The sequence below is a fragment of the Leopardus geoffroyi genome, chromosome D2 (assembly GCF_018350155.1).
Source record: "Leopardus geoffroyi isolate Oge1 chromosome D2, O.geoffroyi_Oge1_pat1.0, whole genome shotgun sequence".
NCBI lineage: Eukaryota > Metazoa > Chordata > Mammalia > Carnivora > Felidae > Leopardus > Leopardus geoffroyi.
This window is the reverse complement of record NC_059334.1, coordinates 19,844,333-19,871,690: the sequence shown is the minus strand read 5'-3', so window position 1 is coordinate 19,871,690 and position 27,358 is coordinate 19,844,333. Positions and strand designations below refer to the sequence as shown.

The window sequence follows — 27,358 nt, the reverse complement described above, 5'->3', positions numbered from 1 at the left end:
TCTGTGTCTCCCTCTCTCTCTCTGCCCCTCCCCCGCTCATGCTCTGTCTCCGTCTCAAAAATCAATAACCACTAAAAAAAGTTTTTTTAAATACAAAAGTTACACACTTGTGAGCCTTTCATAATGTATATAATTGTCAAATCTCTATGTTGTACACCTGAAACAAAAGTAATATTGTATATCAGCTATACTTCGATTAAAAATTATGTCGATTATAAAGTAAGTTTTAAGGGTCTCTTTTTGTCGTAAATACATACACACAAACACGTTCAAAATTTCAATCACCGACCTGTATCACGGGCAGTTAGAGCTGAGCCTGGCTGCTGATGCTGCCAGGCTCGGTCCCCTGGTCGGACAGGTGAGCCAGGGGGGCGGTGTGCACACGGGGCGACAGGGACACGTGAGTCTGTACACAGGGACACGCATGTCTGTGCACACCAGCCCCCGTGTGCTCTCTGTGCACAGGATTATACGTGCACGTGTACATAAAGTTGCCACTGTGTTAGCAGGGGGAGGGAGGCTCATTTTGTAAAACTATAACTTTTGTAGCCGCAGCTCCAAGAAGAGGGAAATCCAGAAATTGAAAATGCTACGTGTGGGCTTGTGGCTGCAGGGGGACATGTGAGAAAGACCAGACAAGGCCTGGAAAGGTGAGAGACACCAGATGAGGTTAACTCTATGAGAAAAGGGAGCAAGGTGGAAAATCAAAAGGACAGGCTGCAGCCACCCCCTGCCCCCTCTGTGAGCAGAAACTGAGAACAAGGCAGAGAGAGACCTCGTAGGGGACACTGACGAGACCTCGTAGGGGACACTGACGGGCTTTCTGTTTCCCCGAGAGCTAGCAGGGATTGAGAGGAGACATTGATTTTAGGAATTCTACGGGCACTCATTCTTTAAACTATGCATGTGGCACCCAGGTTCTGCCATTTGGCCCCCCTGGCCTGTTTCCTCTTCGACTATATCAAAGTATCCAAAACATACCCTGAGTACACTGCTTAAAAGGCAAGGTCTATTGAGGGTCGGTAAACTTTTTCTGTAAAGGGCCAGATAGTAAATATTTTTAGGCTTTGCAGGCCATGTGGTTTCTGTCTTAACTACTCAGCCCTGATGTTGTGGGGCAAAAGCAGCCACAGACAATAGGTAAATGAACGAGTGTGGCTGTGTTCCAATAAAGCTTCTCTTGAGGACATTGAAATTTATATTTTGTGTATTTTTCACATGTCCCAATGTATTATTTTTCCTTTGCCGTTTTTTCTCCAACCATTAGAGATGTAAAAACCATTCTTAGCTGATGGGCCACACAAAAACAGAAGGCAAGTGGGCTGTGGCCCATGCACCAGAATCTTCCATAGTTTTCCAAATCCTGCTCTGTTTTGGCACAGCGCGAGGAATCCCAGGGTGATGAAGTTCGCCTGGGTCGGGGAAGTTTTGGGTACATGACAAAGCGATCCCGGCTCAGCTTAAGAGGCAGTTTGGAATTCTCTTTGTCGTTTCTTTCTTATTCCTTCTTTTTCTTCCTCTCACTTCCTCGCTCTTTCCCTTCCCTTTCATTTCTTTTTTTTTTTTTTTAAGATTTTTATTTTTTATTTTTAAGTAATCTCTACACCCGACTCGAATTTACAGCCCCGAGATCAAGAGTCACAGGCTCTTCTGACTGAGCCAGCTAGGCACCCCTCTCCTCCCTTCCTTTTCTCCTTACTGTTCCAAACTTATTCAGGAACCTTCTTCTGGAATCCTTTTTCTTATTCTATCTTCCAGGCTAGTCTGGCTAATGTCCACCAGACCTTCCCTGAGCAGAGGGAGTTTCCTCCTTCTCGTTCTTCTCAGCAGTCTCCCACACAGCTGTCACCTCTCCCTTTCTCTGTCATCTGCGGTTCTATTTGCTGTCGGTGAGCTCTGGGCTCATTTTGCACTTTGTTTGAGCATCTCCATATTGTGGATGGCATCTCCCTATGGTTTATAGCCCTTTGCTTTTGGAGGCTTAAATTGGGGAGCTCAAAGAAGGAAGGCAAAGGGAGTAATGATATTGCAAAAGACCAGGACCTGTCCAGCCACAACTCAGGATACCAAAATAATGCCCACGGGTCCCAGGAGAAGAGAAAAATTCCAGTGCTTTATCATGTCCCCTGCCTAATAACCTTGTCCTCCCCCGTGTGGTTCAGTACATGATACCAGCATCCACCCAGTTATTCAAGCCAGAACCCTGGGGGGGAGTTACAGCCGATTCTCGTTAATTGCAGTAGTTACGTTCTATAAAGTTTCCATGAACGCTGAATTAGTGAGTACTGAACCATCGCTCCTAGGGAAAATACAGGGTCAGGTTGTCTGGTCACAAAATTTTGGTCAGACGATCGATACATGGCTTTGCTTTGTATTTGTTTGTGTTCGAAGGCACCTTATTCTGGGGCGCCTGTGTGGCTCAGCCAGCGCGGTTGGTTGAGTTCGATCGGTTTGTGAGTTCGAGCCCAGCGTCGGGCTCTGGGCTGACGGCTCAGAGCCTGGAGCCCGCTTCGGATTCTGCGTCTCCCTCTCTCGCTGTTCCTCCCCTGCTCTCACTCTGTCTCTCTCTCACTCTCTCAAAAATAAAGATTAAAAAAAAATTTTTTTTTTTAAATCGTGTCAAATCTAGAAACAAAGCTTTCAACTGGAACTCAGTGTAGTAAGTTGGGCTGATGTCCTCAGACACTGAAACCTCACGGACTCGTGGTCTCACAGCCCATAAAGGAAAACTTCAAACTTTATCCCCCAGAGAGGATTTTGTGACTCTGGCTTTGAAGTGGAGTAAACACCTTCTCCCACGGGACGCGGCAACAGCAAGCCAAGGCTCAGACCTCGCCCGCTCCGAGGAATTAAAGTAGATTGAAAATTCAGCTCTGTTCCCTGCTGAGAGAATATCCTGAAGACACTGCTTTGAAGCCTTTCCCCGCTATCACCACCGGGTGGCTTTGGCACATGAGGTTATCATCACAGGGGCGGCCGGTCAGCCCCCTCCCCTCCTCCCCCTCTTGTCCACACGGCAAAGAACACTTTGAACTGTGCTGGTTGCACGTCCGCTCATATCCAGATCTTCAGGGATGCCCTGATTTTGGACCCGGGCTGCTCTCTGACAAGGGTGTAGGACCACAGCCGGCTCCCACGGTTTTCTGTCGTCGAATGAGAGCGAAGACACGGCGGTTAACGACTTGATCCAAGCTACTGGGAAGAACCAAAGCGATGCGAAGGTGACCTTGTGCACTGGCGAAACCCTTCGTCTTTTTATGCTGCCTCTCTTCCACCCTCCAGGTTGCTTCCTTGTTGTCCACAAGTCGTTGTTCATGCCTGTGCCTCGGCCGAGCGCCGCGCCCCGGCCGTGTGGCCCCGGCTGCACCGGGCTGACCGCCCCGTCCAGTCGCGGTGGCTGGCCCTCCCCCCTTGCGGTTTGCTTGAAGCTGCTGGAGCTGGAGTCAGGAGATGACAGCTGAACCCACCGCATCGTTCCCGCGTTGTCCTCAGGTCTTCAGAACTTGGGTTCTTTCCAAGAGCAGACCAGCGTGTTCTGACACAGGAAAACGCAACAGTCCTTTGCAACCAAGAAGCAGGTGGCTTTATCACGTCTCCTCCTCCTCTCGCAGCGCACGGAGGCCGCCCCTGTGATGCCAGTGTCTGCTTGTGAGCTGGGACAGGCATCTGCCCCACGTTCCCTCCAGCGTTTAATGTGAACATACGCTGAAATAAAGCTGATTACCTTTCTTTGAGATCTAAAGGCATTGCCACGGAGACTTAGGGGATGACAGAGAAGTGGGGGGGGGGGTGAAAGATGTAGATGACAGCAGAGGGCTTCTCCCACACCCAAGGCTGTAGATAGTGCCTTCTCCCTTCACTCCTCAGGCGGGTCCTACCCGGGCCAGCCGCAAAGCACGCCATGTGGATGCCCCCCAGTCGTGGGGGGGGGGCATCTTATTCCTTATCCTGCTGTGGATGCCCAAGTCCTGTCTGGCCTCCCCCTCCCCCTCAACGGTCCTGACTAAATGCCGCCCCAAGTCATGCGAGCGAGACCCACCGCAGAGGTTAATTCTTCCTGGTCTTGGGTGGGAGGCAGGACGGTATCCGGCCAGCAGCTGGATGATGGACGTCATTACGTAAATGTGTGCCGGTCTTCAGGCTGATCTTTGTTTTTCTGCCTTTGCCTGCCCTGGTGAGCCAAGAGTCTTAACCACGGATTCCCGGGGGGCAGCCCCGGGAGATTTCCTAGGATTCTGAACGTCTATGCCTCAGTTTCTCTACTTGTCAATGAGGAGAGCGAGCCTGTCTGAAAGTCTCTTACGACAAGCTGGTGTCTGCACGGAGGCTCAAAGGAGGTCATGGTCATGAAATTGGTGCCCCAGACCAATAGCACTGCTTCCTGGAAGGTGCAGCGGAAGCCGTTAAAATGCTAAACGGCCAGGCAGACGTCAATATCTCCTTAGTCTTGTTTATGCTTTTTACTGGAACGCTCGGGCATGAAGTGTTCCCTGAAAGAATAAAAAGATAATGTGCCCAGGCCGCTTTTAATCTCTCTGTGTTGACTCCTGTGCTTTTTTCATGACGCTGTCCATTCCCAGGACTCTGAGAGCCCTTTTTCCTACCGCAGTTTACATTTTCTTGGCTGACCGCCTCTCACTTACTCGCCGGTTCCTTTTCCTTCTGGTGATGGACTTTTAGCATCATTTCACTGTCTGTAACTGAAGCAGCAAAGCCTCTGGGTCCTGCACTATAATTCTAAGTTTCGCTGTAAATACAAATGCATTGTGTCTGCAGACTGGACTGAGTCATTTAATTTCAAAGCTCAAAGAAAGCTTAGCTTTTACTTTCAAGTCAGTTTCACGCCAGGCGTTTATCAATGGCTGTCTGTATGAACCGGCACCGTGCTAGCGAAGGAGCCCCAAAGTGGCCAAGTGCAGAGGGGAGATAATTAAGAGTTGTTCTGGAGGCATAATAAACAGGTATTGTTAAATGAGGGCTCACCTGAGACGAGCGATAATGAATTTACGGAGGCTTGGCATCACTTTATATATGGATACATTTGACTTAAGAAAGTGGGGGCGTGTGGGGGCACCTGGGTGGCTCAGTCGGTTGGGCGTCCGACTTCGGCTCAGGTCATGATCTCACGGTCTGTGAGTTCGAGCCCCGCGTCGGGCTCTGTGCTGACAGTTCGGAGCCCGGAGCCTGCTTCAGACTCTGTGTCCTTCTCTTGCTCTGCCCCTCCCTTACTCATGGTGTCTCTCTCTCAAGAATAAATAAAACATCAAAAAAATCTTTTGAATAAAAAATAAAAAATAAAAAAAAAAAGAAAATGGGGCATGTGATCGGAAGTCCAACAGAGGCAGGGTCAGCATTTGGTTCAGAGGCTCTGTGATGTCAGGGTTGGCATCTGGGCCATCCTTTCAATGTTTCCTCAGATGCAGGCCTCACGTCTGTTTTCAAGGCAGGGAGGGGTGGAGACGGGCAAGGGCCTAGGACCAAGCTCTGGGTTAACCCATGCCTGCCAGTCGCCACGCTCCTGGAGGCTGTATGAGTTCTCAGGCCAAGCACTGAGAAGCCCGGGATATTCAGTACTGAAGGACAAGAGAGCACAAAGGGGGAGATGTTTGCATGGGCTGGCTGAAGAGACAGGCTTTGGAATCCAAGCTAGTTAGAAAGAGAGAGGAAGATAGGAGAAGAGTAGGGGAAGGGCAGAAGCAGAATAGTCAAAGGCAGGAGGATGTGGTGGCACATTCAGGGGCTTCTGAACTTGGGAGGTAGAGCTGTTCCATGCGGTCACGAGGCTGTGTTGTACGGGCACCTGTGGGTGAAGGCGAGGAAAAGCATTTTGAGGGTGAGAAGTTGAAGAATCTGAGCGGGCCAGTCACACATGGCAAAGTCACTTAGGATGATAACGGCGGGAATAGGGAGGCTGGGGCCAGGGTCGAGGACGGGGATGATGTGAGTCGGGTACCAAAGGCTTCGAGAAGGGCAGGGGGGTGGGGTGGGGGCCAGAAGAGCCACCGAGAACAGTAATGAGGGACTTGGAGGGCAGGAGTGTCCAAAAGCATCCACCACAAAGGAGCAGAGGTTTACAGAACAGCGGACACAGGAGGGGAGGTGAGACAGGACAAATAGGGGCGCCTGGGTGGCTCACTCGGCTGAGCGTCCGACTTCAGCTCAGGTCATGATCCCACGGTTCATGAGTTCGAGTCCCACGCCGGGCTCCGTGCTGGCGGCTCGGAACCTGGAGCCTGCTTCGAATTCTGTGTCTCCCTCTCTCTGTCCCTCTCCCCCTCATGCTCTGTCTCTTTCTCTCTCTCAAAAAAAAAAAAAAATAAATAAATAAATTAACGTTAAAAAAATTTTTTAAAAACGGAACAAATAAATAAACAGAAAGACTCATTAATGCAGAAAGCAAACTGGTGGTTGCCGGAAGGAAAGGGGATAGAGGGTGGGTAACATAGGTAAAGGCAATTAAGAGGCACAAACTTTCACTTACGATGTATATACATATATTTTTTAATTAATTTATTTCGAGAGAGAGAGAGAACACGCACGAATGGGGGAGGGGCAGAGAGAGAGAGAGAGGGAGAGAGAGAATTCTAAGAAGGGCTCCGCACAGATGGTGCAGAGCCTGACGCGGGGCTCAAACTCACAAACAATTGGGGTCATGACCTGAGCTGAAACCAAGAGCCGGAAGCTTAACTGACTGAGCCGCCCTGGGCCCCCAAGCTTCCAGTTTTAAAATAAATAGGTACAAAATAGGGAATATAGTCAAGGCTACCGTAATAACGTTGTTTGGTAACAGGTGGTGACTACCCTTACGTGATGAGCACCGAGTAACGTTCAAGGTTGTTGAGTCACTGTGTTGTACACTTGAAAGGAATATCACATTGGATGTCAACTAGATTTCAATGATAAAAATAAAACAGGACAAAGCAGAGAAGAGAGCCGTCCTCTGTGAGCAGTGCACCGAAAGCGAAGAAACCATTTTTTGTTTTTCCTGCGCCGTAAGGAACTCTTGGCCAAAGAATTCACCCCTCTCTCTAAACTCTGTAGATGAAAGCCAGCAATAATTTTTTATCTCTGTGCCTCAGAAGAGTGTGTTCACGATGAACGAAGTTGTTGCCAGCTCCCTGGGTGAAAGCTTGCCAGCTTGTAACTGGCTCCTTCTAGAGGTGTTAGACATCACACTAGTTGGAAGAATCATTGACCCCGGGAACTACCAGCGAAACCGCCACAGTCGCCCTTGTCCTGGGGAGTCCTTTTCCCACCCAGCCTGAAGGGGAAGGAGAAAGGAGAAAGAGAGTCTCTGGATGAAAGAGGCCGGAGGAGGTGGGATGGGCGATGTCTGAAGGTCGCCGAGGACTCCAGAGTGAGTCGAGATATTGATGGCAGGAGTGGGCCACGACTGGTCCAGGTGATGCCCGAGACGCAGAGAATGTGGCCCGGTCAGTTAGGGGTTAGGGGGTTGGAGGAACCTCCTCTCGGGGCAACTGCAGTAGTTGTGGGAGGCTGGGGTATTCAACAGAATGGCCAGTTCTCTGGACAGTAGAAGCTGGGGTGCTGGGACCTCACTTATCTGCTGTGGCAGTGTTTTCCTATAAACAGCTTCCCGGAGGATGAATATTTTCTTCTTTTTATTTGCATATGCCGTTGTTTAAAAGCCTTTATTGTTTGTGTCAACGCGTTGCTAGGCTAACTTATCTTGTTTATTATTATGAGCAAAGCAGTCAAACAACGTATTAGGGAGTTTGGGAAAGAAAAAAAGAATCACCCCCCCAAATACCACCCTATCACAACTTGACAGATGACTGATTTATTTGAAAGAGAGAAAATCTGTTTGTTTGTTTTTTTCCTGATGCATATTTTTCTTTGGTATTTAAACATCGTGGATTCGAACAGTGACATAGTTAGGTCACTGAATAGTCAAGGGCATCCAGTCCTTAGATTTTTCTGCATCTGGCCAGGACTGTTCTGTCACCCCATTACTCTTTTGGGTAGTGTCGCTTAAAACTCTTTTTGCTATCCAGGGCCAGATGGCTTCCCAGGGGAATTCTACCAAACATGTGAAGAAGGGTTAATACCTATTCTTTTCAAACTGTTCCAAAAAAATAGAAATGGAAGGAAAACTGCCAAACTCATTCTATGAGGCCAGCAAACCAGGCAAAGATTCCCAAACCAGACAAAGACCCCACTAAAAAGGAGAACTATAGGCCAATATCCCCGAAGAACATGGGTGTAAAACTTCGCAACAAGATACTAGCAAATAGAACCCAACAGTACATTCAAAGAATTATTCACCGTGATCAAGGGGGAATATTGATTCCTGGGCTGCAAGGAATTGATTCACAAATCAATCCTCGTGATGCACCACATTAATAAAAGAAAGGATGAAAATCACACGATCCTCTCAATAGGTGCAGAAAAAGCATTTGACAAAATACAGCATCCATCCGTGATAAAAACCCTCGACAAAATAGGGATAAAGAGTACATACCTCAGCCTCGTAAAGGCCATATACGAAAGAACCACAGCTTATATCATCCTCAATGGGAAAAACTGAGAGATTTTCCTCTAAGGTCAGGAACAAGAGAAGGATGTCCATTCTCACCATTGTTATTTAACACAGTACTGGAAGTCCTAGCCTCAGCAATCAGATAACAAAAAGAAATAAAAGGCATCCAAATGAGCAAAGAAGTCGAACTTTCACTATTTGTGGATGATATGACATTCGATGTAGCAAACCCAAAAGACTCAACCCAAAACTGGTTAGAACCCATGCATGAATTCAGCAAAGTCCCGGGATATAAAATCAACATACAGAAATTTGTTGCATTTCTATACACCAATAATGAAGCAGCAGAAAGACAAATCAAGGAATCGATCCCATTTACAATTGCACCAAACCCCATAAAATACCTAGGAATAAATCTAGCGAAAAACATAAAAGATCCGTACTCTGAAAACCATAGAACACTTAAAGAAATTGAAGAAGACACAAAGAAATGGAGAAACATTCCATGCTCATGGAGTAGAAGAACAAATATTGTGAAAATGTCCATACTACCCAAAGCAATCTACACATTTAACGCGATCCCTACCAAAATACCACCAGCATTTTTCACAGAGCCAGAACAAACAATCCTGAAATGTGTACGGAGCCACAAAGGACCCCAAATGGAACCACAAAAGACCCCCCCAAGATGGCCAAGGCCATCTTGAAAAAGCAAAGCAAAGCTGGAGGCATCACAATTCCAGACTTCATAAAGCTATAGTCGTAAAGACTATATCATAAAGCTATAGTCATCAAGACAGTATGGTACAGTCCATTGACTAATGAACAGATAAAGAAGTTGTGATATATAATATACAATGGAATATTACTTAGCCATCAAAAGGAACGAAATCTTGCCATTTGTAAGGATGTGGATGGAATTAGAGTGTATTATACTAAGCAGAATAAGTCAGTCAGAGAAAGACAAATACCATGTGATTTCACTCATATGTGGAATTTAAGAAACAAGACAGATGAACATAGGGGAAGAGAAAAAAAAAAAGAGAGGGAGGCAATCACAAGAGACTCTTAGTGATAGAGAACAAACTGAGGGTAGCTGGAGGGAGGTGGCCAGGGGATGGGCTGGGTGGGTGATGGGCACTAAAGACGATACCCATGATGAGCACTGGGTGTCATATGTAAATTCTACTCCTGAAATCAATATTATACACGATATGTTAACTAATTAGTTTAAATAAAAACACCCCCCCCAAAAAAAGCTTCTTTTTGTTAATTGAACATACTGCTGCCAGTGAATTCTTAAATGTTTTTAAGTGTTTATTTAGTTTTGAGAGAGAGAGAGAGAGACAGAATGCCAACGGGGGATGGGCAGAGAGAGGGGAAGACATAGAATCCGAAGCAGGCTCTAGGCTCTGAGCTGTCAGCACAGACCCCGATGCGGGCCTCAAACCCACGAACCCTGAGATCATGACCTGAGCCAAAGTCGGACACTCAACTAAGCCACGCAGGCACCCTTGAACTCTTACATTTTTTGCTAATTTTGAAAGTTTGTATCTTAGGTTCCATATTTCTTTAAAAAAATTTTTTTTAACATTATATTTATTTTTGAGAGAGACAGAGACAGAGCTTGAGCGGGGGAGGGACAGAGAGAGAGGGAGACACAGAATCTAAAACAGGCTCCAGGCTCTGAGCCATCAGCCCAGAGCCCGACGCGGGGCTCGAACTCACGGACCATGAGATCACGACCTGAGCCGAAGTCGGACGCCCAACCAACTGAGCCACCCAGGCGCCCTGGTTCCGTATTTCTTTGAATGTGCTGTCCCACTAACATGACAGTCGTGGACATTTCAGACCACAGATATTTCAGAACCCAAAGTCTACCATGGAACAGCCATAATGGAGCTGACTTACATATGCCCATGGCTAGCATGGCTCTGAAGGCTTCTCCACACCCTGCGTTCTGGGCACTTTCTAGATGAAGGACAGTACTTACATTCCCACTCATCTTTAAACAAAAACACTGAGTTAATGGTCCATAATATTGACCTGAACTGTCTGGAAGCAAACACACCCTTTTTCGGGCAAAAGGCTCCTGGGAAGTTTCACTCCTAATGACTGAAGCTGTTAAAACCAGATCATAAGATAAGATAGCAAGCCACAAAACGCAGGCTCCTCCCTTAGGCTGGGAGATACCTTTGTCCCCTGCAATCCCCTGTTGGGGTGTGGGGCCACTTAAGGGCAGTGTTGTTATCCACATCTGAAGCTTTCCAACTCTATAAAGGAGATTTTTGATGCTCTCAGACAAGGATGTTAAATCATCGGTCTTCTGCGTGAGCCAAAGGTAATTTGCCCACATTAATCTGATCTTTACCTTTGTTTGTAGGTATAGCTTTGCCCCCTGAAATGGGGGTAAATTTCACCCTTCTTTCTGCTTCCTTTCCTCTAGCCCCCCTTCAATCATTTATACTGTCTCACTAGGAGTCTGAGCGGCTAAATGAACTCAATGGAGTGGCATTTTGTACCTGTCCTGTTCAAACAGCAGGGCCAAACCGGTAGTGTGAACCCTGCCTCTGGCCGTAGGTCACACCAAAGTGCTTCAGGCTTTGAAAGTGCTGGAACAATAATATCAACCAAATTAATCTGAAAGAACACTTTAGATTTTTAAACTCTCTCTCTCACTTTTTTTAAACATTTATTTATTTTTTGAGAGACAGAGTGCAAAGGGGAAGGAGCGGAGAGAGAGGGAGACACAGAATCTGAGGCAGGCTCCAGGCTCTGAGCTGTCAGCACAGAGCCGGATGCGGGGCTTGAACTCACAAACCATAAGATCACGACCTGAGCTGCAGTCACCAACTGAGCCACCCAGCCACCCCTAGATTTTAAACTCTTATAATATATCTGAGTTTAATTGAAACAGCCAATTACATATTCCACATTATGCGTATATAAGAATCATCCTTAGCTTTTACAAAGCTATTGGTTTACTGAGGATTGTCACCTACGGTGGGAATCAGTCCAGTCCTGAAATGAGCACTATTTCCCCCCAGTTTTATTGAGATATAATTGATATCTGGCAATAAGTTTAAGTCGTATGGCGTAAGTTTAAGGCATACAGCATGATTTGACTTACGCATACTGTAGAATGATCACCGCAAAATGTTTAGTTAATATCCATCATCTCATACAAATACAAAAAAAAAAGTTTTTTTTTTTTCTTATGATGAGAACCCTTGAGATCTATTCTCTTAGTAGCTTTCAAACATACCATAAAGTGGTTTTAACTGCAGTCATTCGGGTTGTACACTATATCCTTGACACTTATTTGTCTGAAAACTGAAAGTTTTGGCCACCTTCTTCCAGTCCCCCGAACCCCCGCCTCGAGTAACCAAAAATTTCATCTCCGTTTTTCTGAGTTTGGTTGTGTTTTTTTGTTTGTTTTAGATTCTGGCATAAGTGAGATCATTTCATATAGTATTTGAATTTGTGTAGTATTTCTCTGTGTTACTTATCTCGCTCAGCACAATGCCCTCAAAGTCCATCCATGGCATTGAAAATGGCAGGATTTTCTTTTTTTAATGGCTAAATAATATCCCACTGTGTGTGTGTGTGTGTGCGCGCACATTACAGCTTTTTATTTAATTTATTTTTTTAAAGAAATGTGCTCTTTAAAATTTTTTTTAACACTTACTGATTTTTGAGCGACAGAGCGAGACAGAGCACGAGTGGGGGAGGGGCAGACAGAGAGGGAAACACAGAATCCAAAGCAGGCTCCCGGCTCTGAGTTCAGCACAGAGCCCGATGTGGGGCTCGAACTCAGGGACGTCGAGATCATGACCTGATCAGAAATCGGCCGCTCACCCGACTGAGCCACCCAGGTGTCCCTCATACTTTTTATCCGTTCGTTTGTGTAGATGCACATTTGGGTTGTTTCTATGTCTTAGCTATTGTAACTAATGCTGCTATGGACATGGGGGTACATATATCTCCTTGACATAGGGTTTTCATTTCCTGTGAAATATAGACCCAGAAGTGGAGTTGCGAGATCATAGGTAGTTCTATTTCTAATTTTTTTAGGAAATTCCATACTGTCCTCCACAGTGGCTGCACAATTTACATTCCCACCAGCAGTGCATGAGGGTTTCCTTTTCTCCACATCCTGGCCAGCATTTGTGATCTCTTGTCGTTCATCCTAACAGGTGTGAGTTGATATCCTATTGTGATTTTGATTCGCATGTCTCTGATGATTAGTGATGCTGAGCACCTTTTCATGTACCTGTTGGCCATTTGTATATTTTCTTTGGAAAAATGTCTCTTTAGGTCTTTGGCCCATTTTTAAACTGGATTGTTAGTTTTTTTGTTATTGAGTGGTATGAATTCTTCATAATTGTTGGATATTAACCCCTTATCAGATACATGAATTGCAAATATGTTTTTAACATTTTTTAGTTCGTCTTTTCTTTTTTTTTTTTATAAGATTTTTTTTTTTTAACGTTTATTTATTTTTGAGACAGAGAGAGACAGAGCATGAACGGGGGAGGGGCGGAGAGAGAGGGAGACACAGAATCGGAAACAGGCTCCAGGCTCTGAGCCATCAGCCCAGAGCCCGACGCGGGGCTCCAACTCACGGACTGTGAGATCGTGACCTGAGCTGAAGTCGGACGCTTAACCGACTGCGCCACCCAGGCGCCCCTAGTTCGTCTTTTCATTTTGTTGACGGTTTCTTTTGTTGTGTTGCTCTTTAGTGAACTACCTTCACTTTTTAGTGATATACTCTCACTTCCTTTTGCGTTTGTTGCTTATGCTTTATGGGCTGTATCTGAAAAAGCATTGTTAAGACGCATGTCAAAGATAATTTTTCCTATGCTTTCTCCTAGGGGTTTTTATGATTTCCAGTCTTATATTTAGTATGTAATCTATCTCAAGTTCATTTTCGGGAGTAGTGTAGGTGTAAGATAGGGGTCTAAGTTCATCCTGCGGATATTCAATTATCCCAGCACCATTTACTGAACAGATTGCCATTTTCCCATTGAGTATTCTTGGCTCTCTTGTCAATACTATATGTGAATGTATATATACACACACAATACATACCTATATGTGTATTTATACACACTTCTTTTTTTTTTTTTAATTTTTTTTTTCAACGTTTATTTATTTTTGGGACAGAGAGAGACAGAGCATGAACAGGGGAGGGGCAGAGAGAGAGGGAGACACAGAATAGGAAACAGGCTCCAGGCTCTGAGCCATCAGCCCAGAGCCCGACGCGGGGCTCGAACTCACGGACCGCGAGATCGTGACCTGGCTGAAGTCGGACGCTTAACCGACTGCGCCGCCCAGGCGCCCCTACACACTTCTTTTTTTAAAATTTTTTAATCATTTTTGACAGAGAGAGACAGAGTGTGAGCGGGGGAGGGGCAGAGAGAGAGAGGGAGACACAGAATCAGAAGCAGGCTCCAGGCTCCGCACAGAGCCCGACGTGGGGCTCGAACTCACGGACCGTGAGATCATGACCTGAGCCGAAGTCGGACGCCCAACCGACTGAGCCACCCAGGCGCCCCTATACACACTTCTAAAATGTGTGTTTGGACTTGTGCAGATATATTAAGGATATTTCAGAACCCGAGGTTGTGGTGAAGGCAGTGGCTGAAATGAAGACCCCGAAAGGGTCTGGAACACTGGTGTTAAGCTCTGAACTGGAGCGTTTATAATTTACCTCTCGTCTTTATGACGGTTTTCTGTATGCTTGCGCTCAAAAAAAAAAAAAAAAAGTCACCCTAGTTTTTTTTTTTTTTTTAAGTTTATTTATTTATTTTGAGAGACGGAGCACAAGCCGAAAAGCGGCAGAGAGAGAAGGAGAGAGAGAATCCCAAGCAGGCTCTGTGCTGACGGTGCACAAACCCAACATGGGGCTCAAGCCCACCAACCGTGAGATCATGGCCTAAACTGAAATTAAGAGTCTGAGGCTTAACTGACTGAGCCGCCCAGGCGCCCCCCACTCTAGTTTTGTTTTGGTGACCACTTGGGGTGATACCTGGCCTCGTCAGGAGTCAAAGTGAAAAGCTTTGGTAAATGCTCTGACCTCGTGCTATTTATCAAACCAACACCTGCTACGTTTGTTGCCCTCCACGGTGATAGAGACTAGGAACAAAAAGATAGCGAATATGTGTTCTTGAGGACTCAGAACCTGGAGGAGGAGAGAGCTGTGCAATGAGGAAGGTGTGACCGTGGTGACGCGTCCCTCAGACACATGGGGCGAGAGCGATGAGCGCTCAGCCAGGGTGGCAGGGGAGCCTTCACAGACATGGTGACATTAGTGTGAATCCTAACGAGTGAGAAGAATGCTCAGGTGGGAAAGGGCACTCCAGGCCAAAGTCACAGCAGGTACAGAGGAAGGAAGGGGTGGAAGACGAGGGGAGCCTCACTAAGGAGGTGTGAGCGAAACATCAAAAAGAAAAGAGGAAGAACAATCCGATGAAAAGGAAGACAAACACATTCATTAAGATCGTAGCTGCACTGGAGAAGCAGTAAGGCCGGGAGGTAGAGGGAGCTCGTTCCAGATGGCAGAAATGGTGTCTATCAATTAGTCATCGCCGTAGTTAATTAAACATTTGGATGAACATGATGAAAGGGCATTTGAGGATGGCGGCTGAAAGGGTTAGCTACAGCTAACCTTGGCTGAACGAGCTGGCTTTGTGCCATCTAAGGAGTTACAGTTAGAGAAAGTGATAGCATACTTTATACCTCTCAGTATGATCGATGGCTATTTTGGGCAAAACAACAAAGAGAAACAACTTTCCCGGACAAAGCTACTGCTTTGCTTTGTTCCTCAATCACAAACGTCTCTGTTCTAGAAATTCACAAAAGAAGAATTGCCATTAGGGACGCTTGGGTGGCTCCATGGGGTAAGTGTCAGACTCTTGATTTCAGCTCAGGTCAGGATCTCACTGTTCGTGAATTTGAGCCCCGCATCAGGCTCTGTGCTATTTGCACGTGCTCTCTCTCTGAATAAATAAAAATTAAAAAAAAAAAAAAAAAACTTAAGAAGAGATGTTCCACCTCCCTTCTAACCAAAGTCACGTGAACTGAACTATCAACAAAGAAGAACTCTCATTAACTTTGCCAAAAACGTGGCGATAGTAGAAGTTGGCAAGATTGGTGGTGGTAACTATTAGAAAGTATTCACTCGGGGCGCCTGGGTGGCGCAGTCGGTTAAGCGTCCGACTTCAGCCAGGTCACGATCTCGCGGTCCGTGAGTTCGAGCCCCGCGTCGGGCTCTGGGCTGATGGCTCAGAGCCTGGAGCCTGTTTCCGATTCTGTGTCTCCCTCTCTCTCCGCCCCTCCCCTGTTCATGCTCTGTCTCTCTCTGTCTCAAAAATAAATAAACGTTAAAAAAATTAAAAAAAAAAAAAAAAGAAAGTATTCACTCAACAAATTTGGATGGCCAAATTCTGTTTTTCAGACCCTAGTAAAGGCATTACTATATAGGATAATGGAAACTTTTATTTCTTTTTACCCAGTAGTATTGCTTCCAGGAATTTCCTGGAAAAAGTCTTTATCCCTGCACTACTCCAAAGGAAATCTTGCACTCAGTATATGCATAAACAGAGATACTCACTGTAGCATTATTAATTATAAATAACTGAAAACTTGGAAGCCACACAATTGCCCAACGGTATAGAAATGTGCATTAAATGATTACATTAACGATTAAAATTTTTTTTAATGTGTATTTATTTTCGAGAGAGAGAGAGAGAGAGAGAGAGGTGGCGTGCGCGAGCATGAGTGGGGGAGGGGCAGAGAGAGAAAGGGACAGAGAATCTGATGCGGGCTCCGTACTGACAACACAGAGCTCGATATGGGGCCCGAACTCATAAACCGTGAGATTCATGACCTGAGCGGAAGTCAGATGCTCAACCGACTGGGCCACCCAGGCGCCCCATACGTTACAGTTCCTCTACTGCATCTGTCAGATAAAACAGGTTATGGTCACAGTAACAAATAATTGCGGAAATTGCAGTCACTCGACACACCGAAGATTTGTCTCTTGCCCATGTAGTGTCCAATATAACTTGCTCGAGGCACCAGACCATCTCTTCTCGTGCAGTGAATCAGGGTCCCAGGCGACCTGGTGATGCCACCATCTCAACACATGGCTTTCCAGGAGGGGTGGGGGGTGGGGAGAGAAAACATGAAAAACTCACATCCCTGGGTAACTGCTCTGCCGGGAAGTGACGTATCACTTCTGCTCAGAGCCATCTGGGCACAACTAGTCACGTGGTTTCCACCTAGCTACTCATTATATGTTTTGCCCATTTTCTGACTGGATTGTTTGTTTTCCGCTGTGGAGTTTTAAGAGTATATAGATATACAGATCATCGAGACACTAGCCCTTTGTCAGGTAGGTGGTTTGAAAATATTTTCTCCCACTCTATAGCTTGTCTTTTCATCCTCTTAACAGTGTCTTTTTCAGAGCAAACCCTTTCCACTTTGATGAAGTCCATTTTACCAGTTGTTCCTTTTATGGATCATGCTTTTGATGTCAAATATTTCCTTTGCTTGACTATTCACTGGCTTTTAGCACTGCATCGGATACGAGCAGTGGGAGCGCATATCCTTGCCTTTTTCTCGATCTTGGGGAAGAGTGTCCATTCTTTCGCTACTAAATGTAAAGTTAGCTGTAGATGTTTTGTAGATACTCTTTATCAAGTCGAGGAAATTCTCTTATTTTGCTGAGAGTATTTATCTCGGTGCCGTGTCGAATTGTGTCAAGTTCTTTTTCTGCATCAGTTGGTACGATTACACGCAACACTGCAAATCACTTCGAATGCTAACTACCCGGAGTGTATGTAGGCTTCATGGGTTTAGGGCATGGTCTCCAACCAGACTGCCCTCACTTCAGACGTCAGCCACTTCTCAGGTTTCTCAGGTCACCCGAATTTCTGACCGACTGGCTACGAATTTGGGGTTTCCCACTATCACCTCAGGTTTGATCATTCACTAGAATAATTCATAGAACTCTGGAAAGCACTATGAGAGTTTTATTATAAAAGATATAAGTCAGGAGTAGCCAAAGGAAGAGACCCCGGGGCAAGGTCTGAGAGGGTTTTCAGGGCAGAGCCGCTGCGTCCTTTCCCTAGGGAATCAAGGCGTCCCATCCTCTGGGCCCATCGATACATTCACCAACCAGGAAGCCCAACCAAGCTTTGGTACCAGAGTTTTTGTTTTGGGTTTTTTTTTGGATTTTATTACGAAGGCATGATGGATTGAATCATTGACCATATGACTGAGTTCAGTCTCCGGCTCCCTCCCTTCCCTGGACATTGGAAATTTGGGCTGATATCCTGTCCTTCAAAGCCCTGATCCTCTAATAACATGGTTGGTTTTTCTGGTGTAGCTAGCCCCCCTCTTGAAACTAGGGGCCCATCGGGAGTTATTGAATTAGCATAACTCAGGCATGGTCCCAGGGGCCACAATGGATAACAAAGATACTTACCACTGGGAAATTCCGAGGATTTAGAGGCTCGGTCCCAGAAATCAGGGACAAAGACCAGGCCTTGACTTACAATGGCGTTACCTCCTGATAAGCCCAAATATGGTAAGACGAAAATGCATTTGATACACCTAATTTACTGACCATCTTAGCTTAGCCTAGACTATTCTTAAATGTGCTCAAAACACTTGCATTCGCCTAGTTGGGCCAATCATCTAACACAAAGCCCGTTTGATAATGAGGTGTTGAATATCTCATGGAATTTATTGAATACCGTGCCGAAAGTGAGAGACAGAAAGGCTGCGTGGCTACAGAATGGTGGTGAAGCAGGTTGGTTGTTGGCCCTCGTGACCTCAGGGCTGCCCGGAAGCTGAGACTGCCTCCCAGCAGCAGAAGAGAGGATCTTACCACATCCTGCTAGCCCAGAAAAGATCCAAATTCAGATTTGTAGTACCGCTCCTGCTGAACGCATATCACTTTCACACCATCGTAAAGCTGAACATTGGTTAAGTCAAGGACTTCCTGTACTACCAAGGAAGAGTGGACTCCACTCTCCCCACATGGTCTCCACTGACTCTGTAGGGAAGGAGGCCTCAAGCCAGGCGGTGGGGGTGAGAGTCCCCACTCCTCACTTGTGTTCCCTGACCCCACTGCTGAAGGAGTGTTGGGCACCTTCTCATAACATGGCGAGGGTAGAAGTCTAGGCTCCCCACTCAGCCTTTGCTGGTGTGGGTGGGAGTGAGGCCACGGTTTTGTTTTTTTTTTCTGTGGTGTTGGCTGGAGTGGAAGACTCATGGTCTAAGAGTTTTCTGTCTCCCTGGGCTGCGCCTTCCTGGCCCTTTGGCTACGGCGAGAAGCTTCCGTGGGACTGTTTTGGTTCGTGCCCACTGTCATTTGTGAGTTGCTGGCCTCTTCGGCTCCAGTGATGGGTTATACAAGGTGAACACACCAAAACCAATAATAATAATAAAAAAAAAAAGCTGGAGAACTTACCACCATGTCATTTGTTGGGTCCCAAGGCCCCTAACCCATCTGCCTCCTTCTCTCTACCCTTTGGAGCATTCTGAGGTTTGCTTTATACATATTGTCTGGAGCTTTTAGTTGTAGCTAACAAGAATAAGAGTGTCATGGAGGTGTACTTCACCTCCCCGGGATGTCTGCTTACTTGTAACCTGCTCTACCTAGCTTCAGATTTCGAGAAATTTCTTGAGGGGCAACCTGGCAGTGTGACAGGTCTACTTCCCTGCCTTTTCTTTCTCATTACAATAATTCGCCTCTCAAGCATGCATAAAAAAACTCTCAAAGCTCTGCTGCTCCTTTGTCCCCCCCACCCCCACCCCCAGCAGCCTCTGCCCAAGCAGAGCCCAGATTCTTAGCCCTCATCTGTCCTCAGAATCAGCAAATGCCCCAAGGGTTAGTGTAGTTGCACAAAGTCAGCTCGCTTCTGCATGGTTCTTCCCTCCTTGCAATCTTTGGCTCTCTGGTCCTCTTGGCTTCAGTGGCTCTCTGATGCAAGGAAAATGATTTAAATTTTATTTAATGCAGCTTTTTTTTTTTTTTTTTTGTCATTTTTGGCAGGACCACGAATCTGTCCCAAGGTACTCAGTGATGACTGAAAGTGGAAGTCTTTTTCTCAGACTTCACGTGACAATATGGTATGTGAGTGGTGTTATGTCAAAAGCTCCTTTTCCATTGGCTAATGTATTTCAGACGGCAAAGGGATAGTGTCACAGAGAGTGGCTAAAAGTGTGGCCTCCTAAGTTGGGGGGCTTGACTTTGAATGTTGGCTCTGCCACTTGCTAACGTGGGGTAAGTTTTTAGACTGTAAGCTTTGATTTTTTTTCCATCTGTGAAATGAAGTTGATAAACTATCCACTTTAAATAGTTGTCGTAAAGATAAAAGGAGACAATGCGAGTAAAGAACCCAGTGGGCTCCCTAACACATGATAAACGAAGACAAAATCATTCGCTATTATTTAATACCAACATTCTAAATGATCAATTTATATCAGTCAGTAAAATTGTATTTGTTCAACAAACACATGCATTGATTAGTTATTTACTTATCTGTGCCTCATATCTGTGATCTTGGTTTAAAGAGGAAAGTACTCCAGACATCAGACCCGCCTCTCTCTTTATCCTAGAACTGGGAGACAGTCCATCTTTTGGTCAACGTAAACAGATACTAAATAGGATAGGATTCTGTCCTGTAGATAGGATGATAGATAGGACAAAGTGGACCGAATGTCATTTGTTATCATGTGAACCAAATATGAAACTGTGTGGAAGGTTAGACCTACTTCAAAAAAAAATTAAATAGAGGGGAGCCTGGGTGGCTCAGTTGGTTGAACGTCCAACTTTTGATTTCGGCTCAGGTTGTGATCCCAGGTTCGTGGGACTGAGCCCTGTGTCAGGCTCTGCACTGAGCATAGAGCCTGCTTAGGATTCTCTCTCTCTCTCTATTTCTCTATCCGCCCCCCCAAAAAAAGAAAAAAAAAAGCCCACAAACATATAAAAAAATAAAAAAAAATTAAATAGAACCGAGAAGAGAGAAGAAGCTCTATGGGTTAGGCAATCCATAAAACAGCAGCTGTGATTGTAATCGGCAATATTTAGACAAGGGCAGCAAGAGTGGGGAAGAGAATATGTATTTCATCTGAAAGTTCTTGTAGTTCTCCGGGTTGTATTTGTGCCACTTAACAGCTATGTTCATAGAAAAAGGATGAATAATAAGGAGGTAGGCCACTGCTTGGGCAAGAGCTACAACAGTAGCGAAAAGCAGAGTCTCTCAATTTCTGTTTTGCTTCTATCTTCTCGATCCGTGAGAGCGGTCCTAAAAACACGAAAGTGTCGAAGGATGATTAAAAGCAAATGAAGTCCCAGGCGAGGCGACACCCAGGCGACACCAACTCGAGTGTCTGAATCTAGGACTGGCCAAGTGGACTGCAAGAATTTGCACTTTCAGAATCAGTGTTTGGAAACTTAAAAAAAGATTGACCACGGGGAAGGAGGGGAGTATAATGGTTAGGGCTTGTTTTGGTATTAGATGGGCCTGGAAGTCCTGGCTCTGTCACTTACTAGCTGCCTAACATTGGAATAGGAAACTTTTCTGGGCTTTATTTCTTTATCTCTAAAATGGATAAAATCTATGAATTCATAATTATCATCGAGAGAGGGAGACAGAGAGAGAGAGAGAGAGACAGACAGACAGACAGACACAGGGAGAGAGATTTCACTTTCACTATTTGTTGTAGCAAAGGATCAGCTTATCTGAGGGCCCCTGAAGCGTAACAATTATTCACCTTGCCTCTCATGTTGACCAGGTAGCTTCATTTGATAAAGGAATGCCAGGCGATAACTGTAGAAGGGATGCTAGAATGAGAAAGTCATTGATTTGAAATTTCTAATGAAATTATTATCCTATTAAAAGGGGAAAAGTTGGAAAGAGATAAATCAGTTTTCTTGACATCAAGTCCTTTTTTTTTTAATGTTTATTTATTTATCTTGAGAGACAAAGAGAGAGTGCACAAGTGTACAAGTTGGGAGGGGCAGAGGGAGAGAGAGAGAGAGAGAGAGAGAGAGAGAGAGAGAGAATCTTAAGCAGGCCCCATGCCCAGCAAGGAGCTCAACATGGGACTTAATACCATGACCGTGAGACCATGACCTGAGCCAAAATCAAGGGTCAGACACTTGACCCACTGAGCCACCCAGGCATCCCAGCATTAATTTCTTTCTAAGCTTCAAACTGTGCCATGAGAACAGAGTTTTTTGTTTTTTAATGTTTATTATTTGAGAAAGAGACACGAGAGCAAGGAGGGGAGGGGCAGAGAGAGAGAGGGAGACACAGAATCGGAAGCAGGAACAGAGAAGCTGGAACACATACATGGGACCCCAGGGGTTGGGGCTGGGATCTGCGGAACTTTCCGGCACCCTGAGCTACCTTGTTACGTTAATTTCTTTCCATCTCTATTCCATTTGGAGGTGTTTCAACACTATGCATTCCCGCTTTGGGATTAGGCAAAGGAGGCAGGGGGTAGACTGAGAGCTGACACCCAGACTGCCATGGAAGAGCCTGCCAACAGAAGAGAATGCCCTGGGCCGTAACTTCTTGGGCAGCATCCGGCCAACGTGGCCCCCGACCACGGGGCTGTCCAGAATGAGGCCCAGAAGTCAGGCGGGACTCCCAGAACTGCCAAGGACGCCAGAGCCAGCCTTAGGGAGCTCAAAGGTCCTCAGTGGGGGGCCTCATGAACTCTGCTTCAGTCTGGGGGATTTTCGTATGAGTCATTCTCAGCTCAGAACACCCAGGCTGTGGTTAACGACTTGAGGTTTTATTGGGTGAAAGAATATTGAGCCCCTTGGACTCTTTCTTCAACCTTTTTATTATAGATCAGCTGACCCAACACGTGCTCCCTCAAGTGGCCCCCTTCGGGGACGTCAGAAAGGAATCTTTAACACAGGCGACTTTAACCTTTGCTATCTTCAGGACCCATTTTTATCTTTATCCCTCTTCCTGACTATAATCTCACTGTGCCATTAAGACTCTGTTTTTGTTCGTTTTAACGCACTTGTTATTTTAAGATAGTTTTTTGACTTACAGAAAACCATAGCGTACCGTGCTCAATTTAGTATAATTTTATACTTTTGTACTTTTTCTACTCTTATATGTTCATAGTATATTTTTAATTTTTTTATAACATTTATTTATTTTTGAGACAGAGAGAGACAGAGCATGAACGGGGGAGGGTCAGAGAGAGGGAGACACAGAATCTGAAACAGGCTCCAGGCTCTGAGCTGTCAGCACAGAGCCCGACGCGGGGCTCGAACTCACAGCCCTCACGGACCGTGAGATCATGACCTGAGCTGAAGTCGGCCGCTTAACCGACTGAGCCACCCAGGCGCCCCCATAGTATATTTTTTAGAGTATGCTTTTTGTATAGAACCCTCATGTACCCATGACAGTTTGATTTTTGTTTTTATTTTTTTCAAATGTTTATCTATTTTTGAGAGAGAGAGAGAGAGCGCGTGCACGTGTGCGCACGCGCGCTGAGAGAGAGAGTGGGGGAGGGGCACAGAGAGAGGGAGACACAGAATCCGAAGCAGGCTCCAGGTTCCCAGCCATCAGCACAGAGCCCGACATGGGGCTCCAACCCACAAACCCGCGAGATCATGACCTGAGCCAGAGTTGGACGCTTAACTGACTGAGCCGCCCAGGCGCTCTCCCACGACAGTTTTATGTCATTAACATTTTACGTAGTAAAGTAACTGTTTGGTACTGAAATGGTCACAACGGCCCAAAATATTGCCGACTACTGTGAGTTTTTAGGAGCAACTTGGGGGAATTTGAATCCTTCTTTTGAGAGAGAGCTCTGCCTACTGTAAGTTTTGTGTATAAGGTTACTTCAAACTGAGATCTGCCCCATGAGCCAGAGGACAGGAAGTGGACGTGCACCATTCGGCCTGTACAATATTTGTCCGTTGAAAATGTCTCTCCTTTTTCTGTGCTAATTCAAATTCTTATTTCACTTATGGTTCACCTTGATGAGCTCATTGGAGAGGCAGACTGTTTCAGTGTGGATTCCCAAACAGACCGAAAGGCCCTCGATGTCAAGGACCAGCTTGCTGCCTTCTTTCATGCCTTTACAATAGTTTTATTATTATTATTCTTAATTTTTTAAATGTTTATTTATTTTTGAGACAGAGAGAGACAGAGCATGAACGGGGGAGGGTCAGAGAGAGAGAGGGAGACACAGAATCTGAAACAGGCTTCAGGCTCTGAGCTGTCAGCACAGAGCCCGACGCGGGGCTCGAACTCACGGACCCTGAGATCATGACCCGAGCCGAAGTCGGACATTCAACCAACCGAGCCACCCAGGGGCCCCAATAGTTTTATTATTTTATAGGTTGGGCAAATGGGGAGGAAAGATTAAGTGGCTTGGTGAAGGCTGCACAGAAGATCCACCAAAAGTGACCATGGCAATAATGAGGAACATTCATTTCCAGTTTGTAGGAGCTGGAGCTGGGGAGGCAAGGGAAGCCTGCCACGTGGTATTTAAGGGCGTGCCAAAGAATTGAGCAACCAAAATGAATAATATTTTAACGCAATATTTAAAAATGAACGCATAAAAAAACCCACGATCAACAAAAGTGTTACCGCTAGTCTTATGACCCTGTGTTATTGTGCAATGACACAGTGGTTTCCAATGAAGTCAGGGATCCCGGGCCCGTTCAGCACTCCCTCCCCCGCCAGGTGACATACAAGGGTTGACAATGGCAAGACTGGCTTTAGACAGAATCGTGTTTTTTGATGGTAGTGGTTTAATGAACTTTTTGTCCTTGCTTCAAAACATGTGAGGATATTTTGATAGGTGCGTATAGTGGCGCCATTTTCCTTTCCCCCGCCCCAGGCGTCTAGGAGTCTTCATAGAACTGCAACTTTTTTTTCTTTTAACGTGTATTTATTTTTGAGACAGAGAGAGACAGAGCATGAATGGGGGAGGGGCAGAGAGAGAGGGAGACACAGAATCGGAAGCAGGCTCCAGGCTCTGAGCCGTCAGCCCAGAGCCCGACGCGAGGCTCGAACTCACAGACCATGAGATCGCGACCTGAACTGAAGTCGGACGCTTAACCGGCTGAGCCACCCCAGGCGCCCCTGGAATTGCAACTTACAAAAAGCTTTAGCATATATCAGTTCATTTAATGCTCCAAAAAAAAAAAAAAAAAAATCCTGAGAGGATGCTGTTATCCTCATTGTAGAGAAAAAGGAACGAGGTCTCAGATTAAGTTCCTAACCCAGCGATACTGGGCTGGCCAGCGGTGGAGCTGGGATTCTGGGGTTCCCCGACCCAGATCCTGACTTGAACTGCCCTGCAAATTGCCTTTGTGCATCCAGCCCAACCCCCTGCTTTTCCTTCTCAGTTGTGTGCCCTCACGTCCGTCTCTGCCATTTTCCCAGGGGGGTGTTCATGTGCTCGTGGGAGTATGTGTGTACCTGGATATGTGTGTTTGCTTCTATGAGCATGTGAATACACGTATGTGTGCATGCACACGTGTGTACTTTCAGAATGTGAGACAACATGGCACAGAGGGCTTACGTCCAAAGAGGGTTGTGGCCGGACAGAGTTCCCGTCTACTGACTTTGCCTCGTGGATCACATTTGGAGAGCTCGCACCATCCCTGAGAGCTCAGAGAGGGTTTTGTGTCCTTCTCCATCCACAGGATGGCGGGGAACCCGCCAGGGCCCATGGCAAGGAACCACCCCTCCTGAGCTGCCTCCCTTCTCAGGCTTTCAGGAGAAGCCTCGGAATCTTGGAGGTGATATAGAAGAAGTTGCCAACCAACCCTATGGCTGTAGGAAAAAAAAACCCCAAAACACGTTATTGGGGGAACCCCTGTTTTTCTTTTCCAAAGTGAGTGCCTGAAACCCCCCCCCCACCAATATGCAGCCCAGCTTCTGGGGCATGATTGCAGAAATGGGGTTTTTCTTGGGATGCGTCAGGAATTGTTCCATGTAAGATAAACATTCTCTGAAATGCCATCCCCTTTCCAAACCCAAGCCCAGCGTAATAACCTGAGAAATCATTATTACCCAGTCCCTCAATCCTATTCCAATAAAGGGAGGACCACACACTAGCAGCTTTCAGCGGTTTTCCCTGGCCAAATATTGTTCTACCCTGTGTTAGTTTTGACAGGATTAGTCATGGAGTCCTACTATAAAAGTCCCGGGATCCCTGTTGGCTGGACAGCCTATTAAAATATTGGTTTACTTTCTTGCAGTTTGCAAGCCCATGGGGCCCTGAGAGACATTTTTAGGTATATTGTTTCTTGGCCAGCCTGTTTCAGAGCAGAGAAGGCCAGACACAGCCACTGTCTCGACCGAGAGACTCTTGAGGGCTTGAAGGCACCTTTACAAAGGCAGGCAAGAGGCTCCCTCGCCATGCAGGCATTTTTTTTTGTTTTTGTTTTTTTTTCAAGTAGGCTCCCGGAGCCGAGCCTGAACTCACGACCCCGAGATCAAGACCTGAGCTGATATCAAAAGTTGGACGCTTGACCCACCGAGCCACCCAGGTGCCCCATCACCATCTCTGTTTTTATTGCAGCGTGTGCTTACTTCTAGCTTTTTTGGGCCGAATTTAAAGACCATAGGGGCGCCTGGGTGGCGCAGTCGGTTAAGCGTCCGACTGCAGCCAGGTCACGATCTCGCGGTCCGTGAGTTTGAGCCCCGCATCAGGCTCTGGGCTGATGGCTCAGAGCCTGGAGCCTGTTTCCGATTCTGTGTCTCCCTCTCTCTCTGCCCCTCCCCCGTTCATGCTCTGTCTCTCTCTGTCCCAAAAATAAATAAACGTTGAAAAAAAAAAAAATTTAAAGACCACAAAATGATGAGGCCAAAACTCCACAACTTTTGTGTCATTTATTCTTTTTTTTCTAAATAAAGCCCTCCTAAAAGTCTCGTTATTTTACGTCTTTTCACTTCCAGCCTCTATTATTCTAGAACATTCCTTCACATTGTCTCAAAATTCTCTTCTTCAAATGCTGCTCTGGTGGTGTCAGCCCTCACTGCCTAACTGCCCGTCGTGGCCAGCCAGGCCGCTCAGGGTGAAGGAATACCTAAGTCTGCTGGAACAGGCATCCGTAAACGTGCGCTAACAGGCTGACGTGTGAATGGGCTCCATGGGGACACACAGTTAAGTCCCCCCACATGGCTCATCCTTACTTATGTCTCTTCCCTACACTCTGCTCCAAGGAAGCCTGCTTACAGTTTCCCACGCTGGGATGTCTATACCTGGTACGCACACCGGAGAACGTACTTTTACCTACCAGAATGTGTGGCATCTGACGATCTGTGATCTTAGCATCCATGATGGATTCACTACCCCACGTTTTCTCTGAGCCACCTGGTCTGTGATGTCTGTTGATCCCGCAACCCCTGGGATTGGGCCTATCACTCACCCTAGTGAGTTTGCGTTTCCTTACGTATGTCACCACATATTATCTTTTTATGTGCATTTTGCCTTCTTTTCCTTAGAAGGAAGACTCCTTGGGACAGGAATGCAGCCTTCTGTATCTCCCCACGGCTTCTAAGAGTGTTCTGCAGCTCAACGTTCCCTGATAAACAGGGTGACTAAAGCATTGCAATGAACCAGAGTAGAGATCAAGGCTGTGCAACAAAGGGTAAGGATACTCTTTGAATAAGACTGGCATTCATTCCTCAGGTTTCTGTATGTTTATAGAGCAAGAAGGATCCTGGCAGTTTGGGTAGCTCGGTTCCAGTTACCCGACATCCAGCAGGCCTGGGCGTCGACAGCCATCACTCAGCCATGTCAGATGGGGTGACTGGACCAATGGAAACATATGGTATTTTATATGGT

At 46.2% G+C, this 27,358-nt stretch overlaps 1 protein-coding gene and 1 long non-coding RNA gene across 2 annotated transcripts in view; both read left to right on the top strand.

The window, feature by feature from the left end:
* LOC123577288 (liprin-alpha-1-like) overlaps positions 1 to 27,358 on the top strand; it is a 464,712-nt gene that overhangs the window by 149,270 nt on the left and 288,084 nt on the right. The window lies entirely within an intron of this gene.
* Positions 18,767 to 25,412, top strand: LOC123576529. The gene is made up of 3 exons (XR_006701471.1): positions 18,767 to 18,929; positions 19,569 to 19,799; positions 25,209 to 25,412. It is a non-coding gene; the product is annotated as an uncharacterized LOC123576529 (long non-coding RNA).